At 44.2% G+C, this 14,217-nt stretch overlaps 1 protein-coding gene across 15 annotated transcripts in view; it reads right to left on the bottom strand.

The window, feature by feature from the left end:
* Gatad2a (GATA zinc finger domain containing 2A) overlaps positions 1-14,217 on the bottom strand; it is a 113,608-nt gene that overhangs the window by 86,373 nt on the left and 13,018 nt on the right. For 5 of the 15 annotated variants that reach the window (XM_078037919.1, XM_078037922.1, XM_078037920.1 and 2 more), the window contains exon 1: positions 9,612-9,937. The exons of 5 other annotated variants lie outside the window; for them this stretch is intronic. The gene's annotated coding sequence lies outside the window, so the exon portion shown is untranslated. Of the gene's footprint in view, positions 1-9,611; positions 9,938-14,217 lie in introns of those variants that run through there. 5 more of the 15 variants (XM_078037914.1, XM_078037913.1, XM_078037916.1 and 2 more) reach the window with 1 other exon arrangement.

The following is a 14,217-nucleotide window of genomic DNA, read 5'->3' as shown; positions in this document are numbered from 1 at the left end:
GAATTATATCCACAGCACTGAAAAAAAAAATTAAAAATAACCAACAATGAACCAGGAGCAGTAGCATATGCCTCTATCCCAGAGACTCAGGAGGCTGAGGCAGGAGGATCCCAAGTACAGGTCAGCCTCAGCAACTTAGCAAGACACTGTCTCAAAAAATAAAAAGGACTAGGAATGTAGCTCAGTGGTAAAGCACCCCTGGATTCAATCATCAATACCAAAAAAAAAAGTTAAAAAAAAGTTCACAGACTCAGGAGTTGAACAGATGGAAGTCACACTAATTTTTCTAAGCAATTTTTGTTTCCTTTTCCTTTCTGCAATAAACCAAAGCAACAGAGTGGATGAGCTCCCATTACCTTAAACTTCACAGAAGGTGGGTGTAAGTAAGTCTCTGAGCTGCTCACTCAATACTGAGCTCCTTCCCCAAATAGCCACCCATCCACTTTTGCTGCCCTTTGTGGCATGGTCACCTGGTCTTATTTCTAGAAAAAGGAACCCCTTCCATACTCTCCAAGGGTATGAGAGCAAGCCTGTGCTCAACAGCCTAGCAGCACGAAAGGCCACCCTTCCAATTCTGAGCCAAGAAAGCTTGACTTCCCAATAGTCCTCTAAAACCTTCCACCACCCCACACCTTCTCTGAATAAAATCGATTCAATCCCCTTAACCAGTTGTCCTGTGATACTGTTAAAACCACACCAGCAGTCAGAAGAGACTCTTCCACATATAAAGGGTACGCAAGGGGCTGGGGCTCAGCAGTAGTACACTTGCCTGACAAGTGTGAGGCACTGGGTTCGATTCTCAGCACCACATAGAAATAAATATCTAACAACAACTTATAAACAAAAGAATAAATAAATAAATGGTATATGAAAAATAACTCCCCTAAATGTTTTTAGCAGCCAGCATCCTTAGCAAAATGTAAAGGCCTCATTCTTGCCCTGGACTTGCACAGCTGACCATGGAAGCCCAGTGTGGGATCTGATATGTGGTCTGTTCCCTGCCAACTTCAATGAAATGCTGTTGGATCTTGAAATGGTCACCCACATATCACCTGAAGGACATCTACAAGTGCAATTACTTTTTAAGTAATAGAGAGAGAAAAGCAGTTTTATGCTTTTAAAATTTAAAACGATCACCTACTCTATTCCAGGACAGAAAACCTTGCTGATCTTTTTGGTTCTGTTTTTTGTGGTGCTGGGGGCCTCTCACATGCTAAGCAAGTGCTCTATCACTAAGCTAGAGCCCAGCCCTACACTTTTATTTTTCAAAGACAGTCCTCAGTCAGTTCTTCCTTTCCATATCCTGTCCCATCCTCACCTTAGACACCCTTGATAACCTCAGGGCTCAAAAAAAGAGAAGGCCCCAAGGAAGGAAAGTGGCCAATGGACCTCCGTAAATTAAGTAAGGAAACTAAAACAAAACAAAATTAACAAAGTCATGAAGAAATCAATAAGAACATGGAGATCAGAAAGACTAGGAAAGCTCCAGAAACAGAGTTATGTTCTTGTTCCTTCAAGTCAATATTGGGCAAGCCACTCTTCCACTTGGGCTCCAAGTCACACTCAGTAACACGAAGGAGTTATGTGGTTCAGATTGAAGTCCATGTGCCAGGTGTTGAGTTCAGCAGAACAAGGCGCCTGTACAGAAGAAGCAAGTCCCAGGTGAATCCTAGATTTGTCTGCTGCCCAATATAGTTACATTTCTAATGCTATGGCTTGACAAATACAAATTGACAGTAAGGCTACAAAGACACTACAATCCATACTCAGTACATTAATACCAAGACAACTTTAAAAGCAAACCTGGGCCAGGCACTCTAGTGCATTGCTATAATCCCAGCAACTTATAAGGCTGAGGCAGGAGAGGAATTTTAAGCCAACCTCAACAATTCAGCATGGCCCTAAGCAACTTAGTGAGACCAAAAGTGAATAAGGGCTAGAAATGTAACTAAGGCGTCCCTGGGTTCAATCCCCAGTACAAAAAAAAAAAAAACCACCAGACCTGGATCCTTCTATGACTAACATCTAAGACTCTCAATCTTTTTCCCAGAATTTAGCATCAGGAAATAACACTGTACCGTTGTAAATGAAGACAAAAAGACTCAACAGAACTTCACTACAGGGCTGGGGTTGTAGCTCAGTGGAAGAGCTCACCTAGCACATGTGAGGCACTGGGTTCAATCCTCAGCACAAGAAAGAAAGGAAGGTAGGTAGGTATTGCATCCATCCAAAACTAAAACTATTAAAAAAAAAAAAAAGAATTTCACTACAGGTTTGAGGAGACAGAGATGACCAACATACAAACCACTGGGATGATTAGTTCACCAAAAAGGTTCTAGTGAATGTAATCAAATCCCAAAGTGGAAGTCCTAGCATCCTCTGAAAAAAAATTACCATTGAAGGGGGTTGGCATTAACCCTTAACAAGCCCAGGGATATGGTATTAAACAGAAAATGAAGTACAGGTATTCCATCAAGTCCTGAAAACATCACAGGCCAAGTGATTCAATCAATGCTTTCAAAACAAGAATTCAGTCTGCTGCTCTTTTTTCTCAAATCATCAGGCTTCACCACTGAAAAATGTTATTTCCTCTACAGATACAAATGGAGAGTGGCTACACCAAAGTTTCCAGAACTTACCGGCAGGATGAACCTGTACAAAACACATAAGAAAACTAAAAGTCTAGCCAGGCATGGTGGCGCATACCTGTAATCCCAATGGCTGGGGAGGTTGAGGCAGGAGGATGGCAAGTTCAAAGCCAGCCTCTTCAACTTAGCGAGACCCTAGGCATATTAGCAAGACCCTGTCCCAAAATAAAAAATAAGGGGGGCGGGGGCTGGGATAGTGGCTCAGCGGGAGCACTCGGCTAGCACATGTGAGGTCCTGGGTTTGATCCTCAGCACCACATAAAAATAAAGATATTGTGTCTAACTACAACTAAAAATAAATGGATAGATAGACAGATAAGGGTAGAGATGTGGCTTCATGGTTAAGTGTCCCTAGGTTCACCCCCTGGTACAAAAAAGAAAGAAAAAACTAAGTCTGTTGTCGCTACTATAAAACTCTACAACTAGAAACTCAAGTGACAGAAAACACTGGCCTGAAATCTGCTCATCTCCAAGGTCATGGTGATCAACCACCTCTAAGGTTAAGAATGTGTTCAATATAATTTAACAGCCCCTGACTCAAAGGCTAACTGCACAAAACAGTTGTGACTGGAGGAAATGAGATGCACAAGTTTAGGGTCACAAGGTTTTTTTCTTTCCTTCCAGACAATCTGATGATATTTTAGGTGAGAATCCCTTACAATGAGCTCCAAAGACCCCCAAATTGCTAGCTTGCAGTGGGATGTTGTTATAAAGAAAATCTAGCCAGGCACATTTGTTCTGTGACCATAATTTCAGTTACTTAAGAAGCTGAGACAGGATGATCACAAATTTGAAGCCAGGCTGGGCAACTTAGCAAGGCCCTGTTTCAAAATCAAAATTAAAAAAAAAAAGAGCTGGGAAATGCAGTTAACCGATAAGAGTGCACCTGGGTTTAATCCTCTGTACCAAAAAAAAAAAAAAAAAAAAGGAAATAAAGAAAAGAAAACCTAGCTCTTCAATGTTTCACTGTGCATGCATGATAACTGAGATGGAAGACTAGGGAATAGCTGTGTAGTTGTCATTTGCAGGGAGAAGGAACTTTGGCTTCACAATGAATCGAGAAGCAAAGGTTGGGACACTCCAACAACTTGCAAACATTTTCTTTTTTTTTTTTTTTTAAAAGAGAGTGAGAGAGAGGGGGGGACAGAGAGAGAGAGAGAATTTTTTTAACATTTATTTATTTTTTCTTAGTTCTCGGGGGACACAACATCTTCGTTTGTATGTGGTGCTGAGGATCGAACCCGGGCCGCATGCATGCTAGGCGAGCGCGCTACCACTTGAGCCACATCCCCAGCCCTTGCAAACATTTTCCACTTGTCCTCATAGCTATCCTATGAAGGCAAAGATACTGTTCTATCAACTCATGCAAAAGCTGAGGCCTAGTGAGCCAGGTGGGCCAACTAAAGTTGAAGAGAGATATGAAAGCATTCAAAAGCATTCAATGGCAAAGTCAGATCTCCTAAGCTGGCTACGGAGCTGTTAAGTCTAAAAGGGAAGTCCAGAAGAAGGACAAGATAGGCCTTGACTTGCCCCTCTTGGCTCCTAAAGGCAGGATCCCATGACAGATCTTCCTGGCAAACAACTTCCCATTTAACAGACAGAAAGACTGTCCCTGAAAGTCAGGATGCTGGGTTTGGTAGGCACAGAGCCAGGAAAGAGGCTACCTCCTTTCCTTGGTGGGACACAATCAACCCAGCCATTTGATGTCACTAGGGGAATCCTGAGACTAAAGGAAAACATATACAGTTTGAAATCAGAAAAGGTGAAGCCAATTCTCAACTGCAGAATAATGGAAAAATGACACTTGCAAGTGTTTCCTTGAAGGGGACTTTGCCATCTTCCATCTGGAATGTAGGTACAGGCTATGGCACAAAGTTGAGGTAAGGCTCCAAAGGACACCAGCAGACAGTTCTATGAATATGGAGATGCTTCACGCACAAGAAGTGCAGTAGTTGTTAATGCTTTTTGGGCTATGGCTCATCCATTCTGGCCATAATAGCAGACACCATTAACTCCCACCTTTGAAACACATTAGGCACAGGGGCAGACCATTTGCATTTGCTACCTCACTCCCTACACAGCCTCCAAAAGAGGGCAGTAAATACCATCCACCCTCAGAAATAGAAATCAAAGGGCAGAGGTGAGTTGCTAGAAAGTAGTCTGAGAAGTTCACACCCAGGCAGGGGGAGGCTAAACCAGAGTCAAGCAAGACTCCTGCAGAAACCTGCTGTTCACTAATAGGACCACAGCCTCACCTGGCAAACAGTAGGCAGCACTGGACTGGAGGCTGCTCCCTGGCACAGAAGGAGCTGCCACACTATAATGTAGTAGTATTCTTTAAGTGTACTCAAAGGCACCACCTGATTTGGGCTGAGTTAAATTTCAAATTCAAACAGAAAGGTCTGACCAGTAAGGCAAGCCAGGCAATACCAGGTCCAGAGACAACTGCAAGAAGGACGAAAGGATTCTCCAACAAATCCCTCAAACAAGTAGACTTTCTCTGTAATCCCACAAAGCCAGACCCTCCCCTCCCCTCCCCTCCCCTCCCCCAGCTCACAGCTCCACCTGTCTCTCTTTGAAGATAAGTAGCCCCAAGGTCTTACAACCTCAAACCTCTCGCCTGTAACTCCTACCTTAACCTACTGGTAGCCCCCACTTGGGCTCTTCCCATCTCTAGCCAGCACATCCTAACTATCCTGTCTCAGATGTGGTTCTCTATTCTTCACACATAGATATCATATCTTCAGCCCTTTTATATTAAAGAACCTAAGAGAACCAGGAATCAGAACAGGAAACAAGTCACCCATGAAACACAGGATACCTTTAGGAAGGTGAAGAGAGAGAACATGAGTATAGTACATGGAGAAACTACAAGTAGTCCTGGCTGTGCCAATCTGGGGACCTTGAGACTGAAGCCCTTTACCCAAACCCTGGAAGGTTTCTGAGAATTCCCAGTCAATTCCTGAGGCTACCTGCAGGTACTCTATTCGAATAAGTTCCTTTGTCTTCTAAAAGACTAACCTACATTTTCATCAGTCAAAAAGAGGTCACAAATACAGCCTGGAAAGCACAGGGTGGGGGATGGGCCAAAGACATTCTCTCTACTAAAAAGTCCTAGATCTCTGTTTGTGGGAATCTACAAGCAGGTAGGATCTGTCCTCAGTCAGGATTTTGGTTTTTGAGAACACCAGTCTCATTGTAATTAATTAATTCAAGACCACTTACTTTTTATGCCAATCTTAACACATTGCCTTTCTAATTCAATTCAGAGAGGTAGTTTTGCACAGTTAGCACATAAAATAAGTTTCATTAACTGAAAAGAATGGCAATCTGAGGCCAGACTCAGTTACCTTCTGAAACAATTCAGATAACTCATGAGCATCCATTCTAATGACCACACTTAATAGGCAACATAGTTCTGTAAGCCTCAAACTATGACACTGACAACTTGTTCTTCTGGTTCCGTAGCACTTCCCAACCCCAAGACAAGATGGGTAGGAGGAAATCTCCCATGATGCTCAATTACTCCAGAACAGCTTTCTCCTGAAGAATTCACCTACTAGCCTAGTACACAATCTTCCCAGTTTTCTACAATGTGCATAAATAAACTCAATTATCAGGAGAGAGAAAGGTGCAGAAAAAATAGCCCTGCCTATTCCACTTGATGGCACAGGAACACCAGGAGTCCAAGCAGGTACTGACTTCTCCAGGCAAGCATAATGAGGTGCCCATGCTTTCAGATGTTAATGTATGCTGATTAACTGAATTCACTTAACATTAACATTATTATTATTATTATTATTATTATTATTATTAATTTAACTGAATTCACTGGTAAGGACCACTACATTTTGCCTGTTGGGAATTGACATATCCATATCCAAGACTCTGTTAAGTTGATCTTAATTTTTTTCCCAAGAGAACAAGTAATTTTTTAAAAAAATCAACGCTTCAAAATGGTTTTCACGGTTTTCCCACCTATATACCCTTTAGAGGCATCCTTCAATCCTCTGCAAAGACCCAAAGAAGTCCTGGATTTAAGCTTAACCCCACCTGCCCCTTCCTTGTCCTATCCCCTTCCATGAGGTCCCACTACTCTCAGGGGAAATCCTAGACACTATCTCATCCTAGGGAGACCCACCAGCCTGCCCATCTATTCTCTTATGTCTCTCTCTGCTCCAACTCAACAATCTTCCTTCAGGTCAAGCACTCTCCTGCCAGAAACTCTTCTCTCTTTCTCTTTACCTACTTAACCTCCCCTCATCCTGTGACACTCCTATGAGAAAGTCACAGTGTCCTCCTCTCTTTGGCCCGCGTTAGTTTCCCATGTTTATAAGATGAATTACTATTCTTCACCCACTAGTCTCACTGTGAACTCCACCAAGCAGGGATTCTTTGCACAGCGCCAGAGGCACAGTATGTATGCCAATATGCATTGAATAAATCCATAAATCACTTATTGGAATGCCAAAAATTCATAAAATAAGTGATGCAAAACAAGTCAGAGAAGCTACCAAAAAGCTAAGAATTTAAGTCTTTAAAATGTGTTTCGATACTCAAAAATGTTTATTAAACACACATACACACAAAAAAAAAATAGAAATACCCCCCAAAAATTTTAAGTCAGGGAGAACTCCTGCTAATCCTAATCCACTTTTTGTACAGGTCCTTCCAAGATTTTTTTCCTTCCTGTGTAGCATTTTCCCCCTCATTTTCAAAATATAAGATTGCAGGATCTGCCAAATGATACTGCATTATTAGAGATGACCTGACACAAGAAAAAATGATGTAATCTAAGTGGAAATAACAATGTACGCATATCAATAACACACAAATCTTCCCATTTTCTTACCTACTTCCAAGATGAAAAGCAATCCATGTAAATATCAGCTTCAGAACTTTAGGGGCTGAGGTTGTGGCTCAGCGATAGAGAGCTCACCTAGCAAAGGTGGGGTGCTGGGTTTGATCCTCAGCAGCACATAAAATGAAATAAAGGTATGTGTCCAACCATAACTAAAAAAAAAATTTTTTTAAAGAACTTTAGAGAACAAATAAGGAATAAAAGATGAAGCAGGGAGTTAGTAAGTGAAGGGAGAAGAGTCTAGAAAATTATTCTCAAAATTCCCACACTCTAAACTGCTTCCTCTAGAGAATAACCAACTTTCTCTAACTCCAAAACCTACGAAGTGAAATGCAAAGAAGTAACTCCATGGCTCCACTCCTTAAAGGCAGCAGAACAGACATTTCTGTTTTCCAAGGACAAAGCAGGACTACAATGGTGTCCCCACACCACCAGATCATCTCCCGCTTCTCGCACAGGAGCCTAGATAAGAAAACTGCCTCATCTAATTTCAGGAGCTCCTGGGAAATGGCATGCAGTGGGCTTGAACACAGCAACATTCATGGGCTCTAGAGCTCCAAGCCAAAGTTCAAACCCTGCTTTGCCCCCCTACTCACCAACCTTGGGCCTCTTAAGAGTCCCAATTTTCTCACCTATAAAGTGGAGATTATACCACCAAACACAGGATCATTATAGGCACCAAATATGTCTGTGGTAGACTTAGCAGACAGTAGGCACTCAAATCTGGGGGCCAATCAGAGAATGAGCCCTCCTCCAAAGCTTGCAGTCAGGTCCAACAAGCTACCGATACTAGCATGTATTAACAAACTGCTGCCAGCAAGCATTCTTCATGTAATCTAGCTTAAAAGAAAACTTGTAACTACTACCAAAGAAAAAGTACATCAATAGAACTGGATAAGTCCAAGGCTGAGACAACAGCACAGAGGACTGTCTGTCCCTTGGTTTCTCTGTGCTACTGTAACCAGGAGGTGTCACTGTGTGAATGGGCACACAGAACCAGAGATGTAAGGAGCGCTGTGTACTCCAAGAAAAATGAAAGAAGTAAATGGGTATGGAAAAGAAAAACTCAAAGCTCAGGTGACTCACCCGGACTTTGTTCCAAAGAATCCAAAGCTCTTAAGATAAGGATGAACTACAGACCTAAAGATTCTGGGTCAAGTTATTCAAAATTAAGCACTCTGCAAAATTCCCAAGGCAGGGCAGAAACATGCATTCAAGGGTTGTCATTCAGTTCCTAAGGGAGGGATCCCCATTCCTTTCTTAGTCTGTGTGTGCACAACCCAAGTGTCCGACTGTCGCTGCGGCCCTGCCTATAAGCCTTTCCTTGTTGAAGTGATCAATTCCGATTCTTGGCAATAATCCCTTTAAAAGGCCAGCTGCTGCTGTCTAGTCACTGATGCCAACCCATTCCAGGTGGGAAAGAAAGAAATCAATAGAGCCATCTCCTAGATGGTGAAGCAAATTTAAAGTGTAGGGCCTTGAAAAAAGATGAAGCCCAGGGAGGGGGAAGGGTCCCGCGGCTCCCGGGGGTCAAGCAGGAAGGGCGCGAGCAAGGGAAGGGCGGGGGGAGGGCCGGCCCTGCAGGCGTGGGCGCGCGGGGACTCTTATTCTGACACCGGATCCGTCGCCGCCGCCACCTCCGCGGGGTTCAGCGCCGCAGCCGGCCCGCCTGGGACCCCCGCCCCCTGCGCGGGACCCCCGCCCCGCGCGCCCACGTGCCACCCGCCCGCCGCCCCCCCACTCGTCCCGACTGCTCCGAAGCGGTGCCTCGCGGCTCGGCCCCTCCCTGGCCCCGGAGGAAGCGCAGGAGGAAGCCAGGAGACGCTGCGACTTTCCGGGACCCCCGCCCCGCCAGGCCCCCACGTGCCCGGGCGGCGTCGGAGCCGGGAACTTTCTGGGGCAACACAAGAAAGACGCTCCCGGAATACAAGGAGTAGAACTCGCTTGTTCTCACTTTTCCACGCTCACCTGGGGGTCCCCCACTGACCCCAAGACCCTAGGACCCTGACTGGTTCGCGCCGCCTACGCCGCTCCAGTCTCCAACGCGTACCCGCACCCCATCTCTGGCCCCCGCCCCCAGCCAAGTTTGGTCCGGAACTTACCGGGCCGCGGATCCGCCGGGCCCTAGGGCAAAGCGCGGGTTCGCGGGGCTTCGGGTCCGGGGTCGCCCGCAGGGCCGGGCGGCGGAGGGGCCGGGGGCGCCCGGCCGTGCGTGTTCGCTACGCCAATGGGGCCGTCCGGGCCCGCGGCGCTCGCTCCGCCGGTCCGCCCGCCCGCCCGCGCCGCCGGCCAGATAATGCGCCCCTCGGCCGCACACATGGAGCCCGGCGCCGGCGTCACCGCCCGGGACATGCGCACCAGGTCAGCGCGCCCGGCCCGCGGCCCCCAAAACACCGGGGAGCTCTTAAAGGCGACGCCGCCCGCCCGCGCCCGGCTGGGCGGGGCCCGGCGGACGATGGGAGGGGCCTGGATGGGCGGGGAGGGGCCGATGGGCGGGGCTCTACGGCGTAGAAGGCGGGCCTTGGCGGCTAGGAGGGCGGAGCGAGGCAGGCTGGTCCCGCCCCGGAAGCGCCGCCCCTCCCCATCGCGCTCCCAAGCGGCGCTTGGTAGACTATTTGATTTCCCACGCGGGCTCGGGCGGGTTCGGTACTGGTTGAGTCCCAGCGCCCTCCACAGGCGGAGGGGTTGTCGCCCATGGAGTAGCCGGGAGGGCCGCGCCCAAGGCTGACTCACGACGCGCTCACTTCTGACCTCGCTCCAGCTGAGCAGGGCAACCAACCTCTAACAACTCTGCAACCTCTGAAACGGGGGTTAGAATACCGCCCTCGTGGGGTCGTCACACGGAAATTCCCCTCTGGGGAACTTCGACCACGGTTTCTTGCGGATGGGGGGTGTGGATCAGGTGAACGATAACTTTTTCAGCACGGTGAACGGAATTCTACTTAGAAAGAATCCACCCACCTGAAGACACTTGGGGATGACTGCTCTTTTCGAATTGCCTCCCAATCAGCTCCCCCGACCCCAGTGCCTCTAAGAGAAGATGAACACCCTCCCTTCCCCAAAGAAGTCAAATCTGCATCCTTCCCTCTCCAGCGACACAGGGGAAACACAGTCTAACCTGAAAAAGAATTGGGCTTTGGAGATGTTAAACTATATAAAGAGAAAATACAATTTCAGTAGGGAAAGTATAAAGTTCGTAGAAACCTAGTATCACAAGGCTCTTTCAAGGCAAAGGATCACCAGAACAGGCTCTTTCCGTGTTCTTTTTCCAATTTGAACAATTTGTGAAAAAAAAAAAATTGTGATGAGATGCCTAGACTCCTGAAGAGTAGTGGATTTAATTTTTTTATAACACGCCATACATATATACAATTTTAAAGTTCCCCAAATATAATTTTACCACGTGCAATATATTCTAATATTTCGTACTGTAGTTCATTTGAACAAGAATGTAATTCCCACGATTGGGTGTCTACCCTTATCTAGAAAAACTTTTCACTTAGAACCTAAGTTTTACAAAATTGTTTTTCTGCTATATGATCCCTCCTAAACAGGAAGTTCCCAAAAGCCCCCTTTTAATTGTATCTAATTTCACACACCTGGCAACTTTTTTCATTGATTCCTCCCCAAAATCTTCCAAATACTTAACATCTGGTACAGGGCTGGGGTTGTGGTTTAGTTATTGAATGCTCACCTAGCATGTATGAGGCACAGGGTATGATCCTCAGCCCCATATAAATGTAAAATAAAGATATTAAAAAATAAAATAAAAAAACATCTGGTACAACCTCCCCTGGACCAAAAGAGAAGCATTCCTCAACCTAAAAATGATACAAAATATAAATTGATTACTTCTAAAGGTTTCTCTGACCCAGTTTTTGGTGTGTTTTTTCTTGTCAGCAACTTGCTTTGCTACAAAGAAATTCAAATGTTCAAATTCAAACACCAAACAAAAACATTCTTATTCTCAAACAGGTAACTTGGTATAGGAATTCAGATACTTCCCGGATACCATGTGCAAGGATAGATAAGAGCAAATATTTAGAATTTTCATTCTAAACATTGGTTGTATATTTTAAGAACTGCTTCATGCTGTGATGATTAATCAGATGGTGTATATTAAAGCAATACAAGCAAAATATTACTTCATGGCTCCTTACATGAGTCTTGATTAATGCCAACTTAATTAACTAAAACGGAGTAGAGGGTGGTCAGGATAGAGACCTGAGACTTGAGATGAATGTAAGGATTCCAGAGCCTGAGCTGGCAAGCCCTCTGTGAGTCACCAAAGTGACAAACTACCCTGTATTAAAGAGGGAGGTATCAGCTGTAACATATTAATGACACATCCCTGTGGTCTGAGTTATGCACTGGTGACAAGTGGGCTGCTCCAAAGGTCAGTGGCAGCTTCTCCAGGTGAGGAAGTCAGGGAATGGGGGATAGTAGGCAAAGATGAAACGGTTACAGGGTTTATTTATGTGATAAGAAAACCAGGTGTATAGATGGATAAAGTGACAAATGGCAGTGAATCCAGGCCTTTTTGTGGGTCCTTGATTAGGCTTAGCTGCTTGGACTAAAATCCTTGCTGCCTGGATGCCTAGTATAGACTAAATAGCAAATAGTTCAGCTAGTGATTATGAAATATGATGCAATCACCTGCACATTGTAAACCTGAAGAAACTAAGAGATGACTTGGGCTAGAATCCTGTTTTTCTCAGCTTTCCCCTGGCCTTAAGAGTAAGTTGTCCAGGCTGCATTTGTGGCTCCGTAGTAAAGCACTTGCCTAGCATGCATGAGACACTGGGTTCCATCTTCAGAACCGCATAAAAAATAAATAAATAGATAGATAGATAGATAGCTAAATAAATAAAGGTATATGAGGGGGGAGTAAGTTGTACAGCTGAGGTTGTAGCTCAATGGTAGAGTCCTTGTCTAGAATGTCTGAGGTGAGTTCAATTCTCAGCACCTCATATAAATAAATACTTTAAAAACACTTGTGGGCTGGGCTGTGACCCCAGCACTTGCCTAGCATACATGAGGACCTTACAAGTTGAATCACACATACTCACACACAAACTCTTGTTATTTAAATTCTTCTTTCAAACTCATTTTAAGCTTCATATCTTTCATAGACCAAATCCTTGCTAACAGTAGTCAGGCCTCCTTACACCCTAACCACTGTAAAATTGTCTATCTTCCAAATATACTATTATATATACTATTATATAAACTTCTAAACACCATCTCAGCCCTTTCCTACACAGTTGAGAAACTGAAGAAAAAAACTGGAGCCTAATTCCATGTTTATGTCTCCTTTTATAGCAGAAATTGGCCAAAGCCTGGTTGCAGTGTCAAATGGCCTGAAAAGGAGTAGCATCACCTAGTGAATGAATGTTTAAGGTATTATACTTTTTTATAAGAAAATTTCTTCGAGCTGGGCAGTGGTGCACACCTGTAATCCCAGCATTCAGGAGGCTGAAGCAAGTTTAAAGATAGCCTCAGAAACTTAGTGAGATCCTAAGCAACTTAAGTGAGTCCCTCTCTCAATTTTTTAAAGAAAAGGGCTGGGGATGTTGCTCACTGGTTAAGCATTCCTGGATTCAACCTCTAATTAAAAAACAAAATGAAAAGAAAAGAAAGCCAGAAAGAAAGAAGGAATTAAAGAAAGGAAGGAGAAAGGAAAATTTCTTTGAAAAATTTTTATACCTTTATTTATTTATTTTTATGTGGTGCTGAGGATTGAACCCAGGGTCTCACATGTGCTAGGCAAATGCTCTACCACTGAGCCACAACCCCAGCCCCTTTTGTTTTTAATTTTGTTGTTGTTGTTGTTGTTGTTGTTGTTGTTGATGGACACAATACCTTTATTTTATTTCTTCATTTTTATGTGGTGTTGAGGATTAAACCCAGTGCCTCACATGTACGAGGCAAGCACTCTACCATTAAGCCACAACCCCAGCCCTTCTTTGAAATTTCTGGTGAACAGAATACAAGATGCCTTAATATGGAGTATTACGCAGCACTAAAAAATGACAAAATCATGGAATTTGCAGGGAAATGGATGGCATTAGAGCAGATTATGCTCAGTGAAGCTAGCCAATCCCTAAAAAACAAATACCAAATGTCTTCTTTGATATAATGAGAGCAACTAAGAATAGAGTAGGGAGGAAGAGCAGGAAGAAAAGATTGACATTAAACAGAGGCACGAGATGGGAGGGAAAGAGAGAGAAAAGTGGAATTGCATGGAAATGGAAAGAGACCCTCATGGTTATAAAAAACTACATAAAAGAGGTTGTGAGGGGAATTGGAAGAAAAATAAGGAGAGAAATGAATTACAGTAGATGGGATAGAAAGAGAAGATGGGGGGAGGGGAATAGTAGAGGATAGGAAAGGTAGCAGAATACATCAGTCACTAGTATGGCATTATGTAAAAATGTGAATGTGTAACCTATGTGATTCTGCAATCTGTATTTGGGGTAAAAATGGGAGTTCATAACTCACTTGAAACTATTGTTCGAAGTATGATATGTCAAGAGCTTTGTAATGTTGTGAACAACCAATAAAAAAAAATTTTAAAAATAAATAAATAAATAAGATGCCTTAATATGATAAACACTAGATGACAAAAAAACTCATCCCAAGACTTTTATGGGCTGAGGCACCTGAAGGCACACTCTCCAAAAGCTGACAAGATGGTGAACAAAAGAA

Source organism: Ictidomys tridecemlineatus, chromosome 2, assembly GCF_052094955.1.
Source record: "Ictidomys tridecemlineatus isolate mIctTri1 chromosome 2, mIctTri1.hap1, whole genome shotgun sequence".
In the NCBI taxonomy this organism is placed as follows: domain Eukaryota; kingdom Metazoa; phylum Chordata; class Mammalia; order Rodentia; family Sciuridae; genus Ictidomys; species Ictidomys tridecemlineatus.
This window is presented reverse-complemented; position numbering and strand designations above follow the sequence as displayed.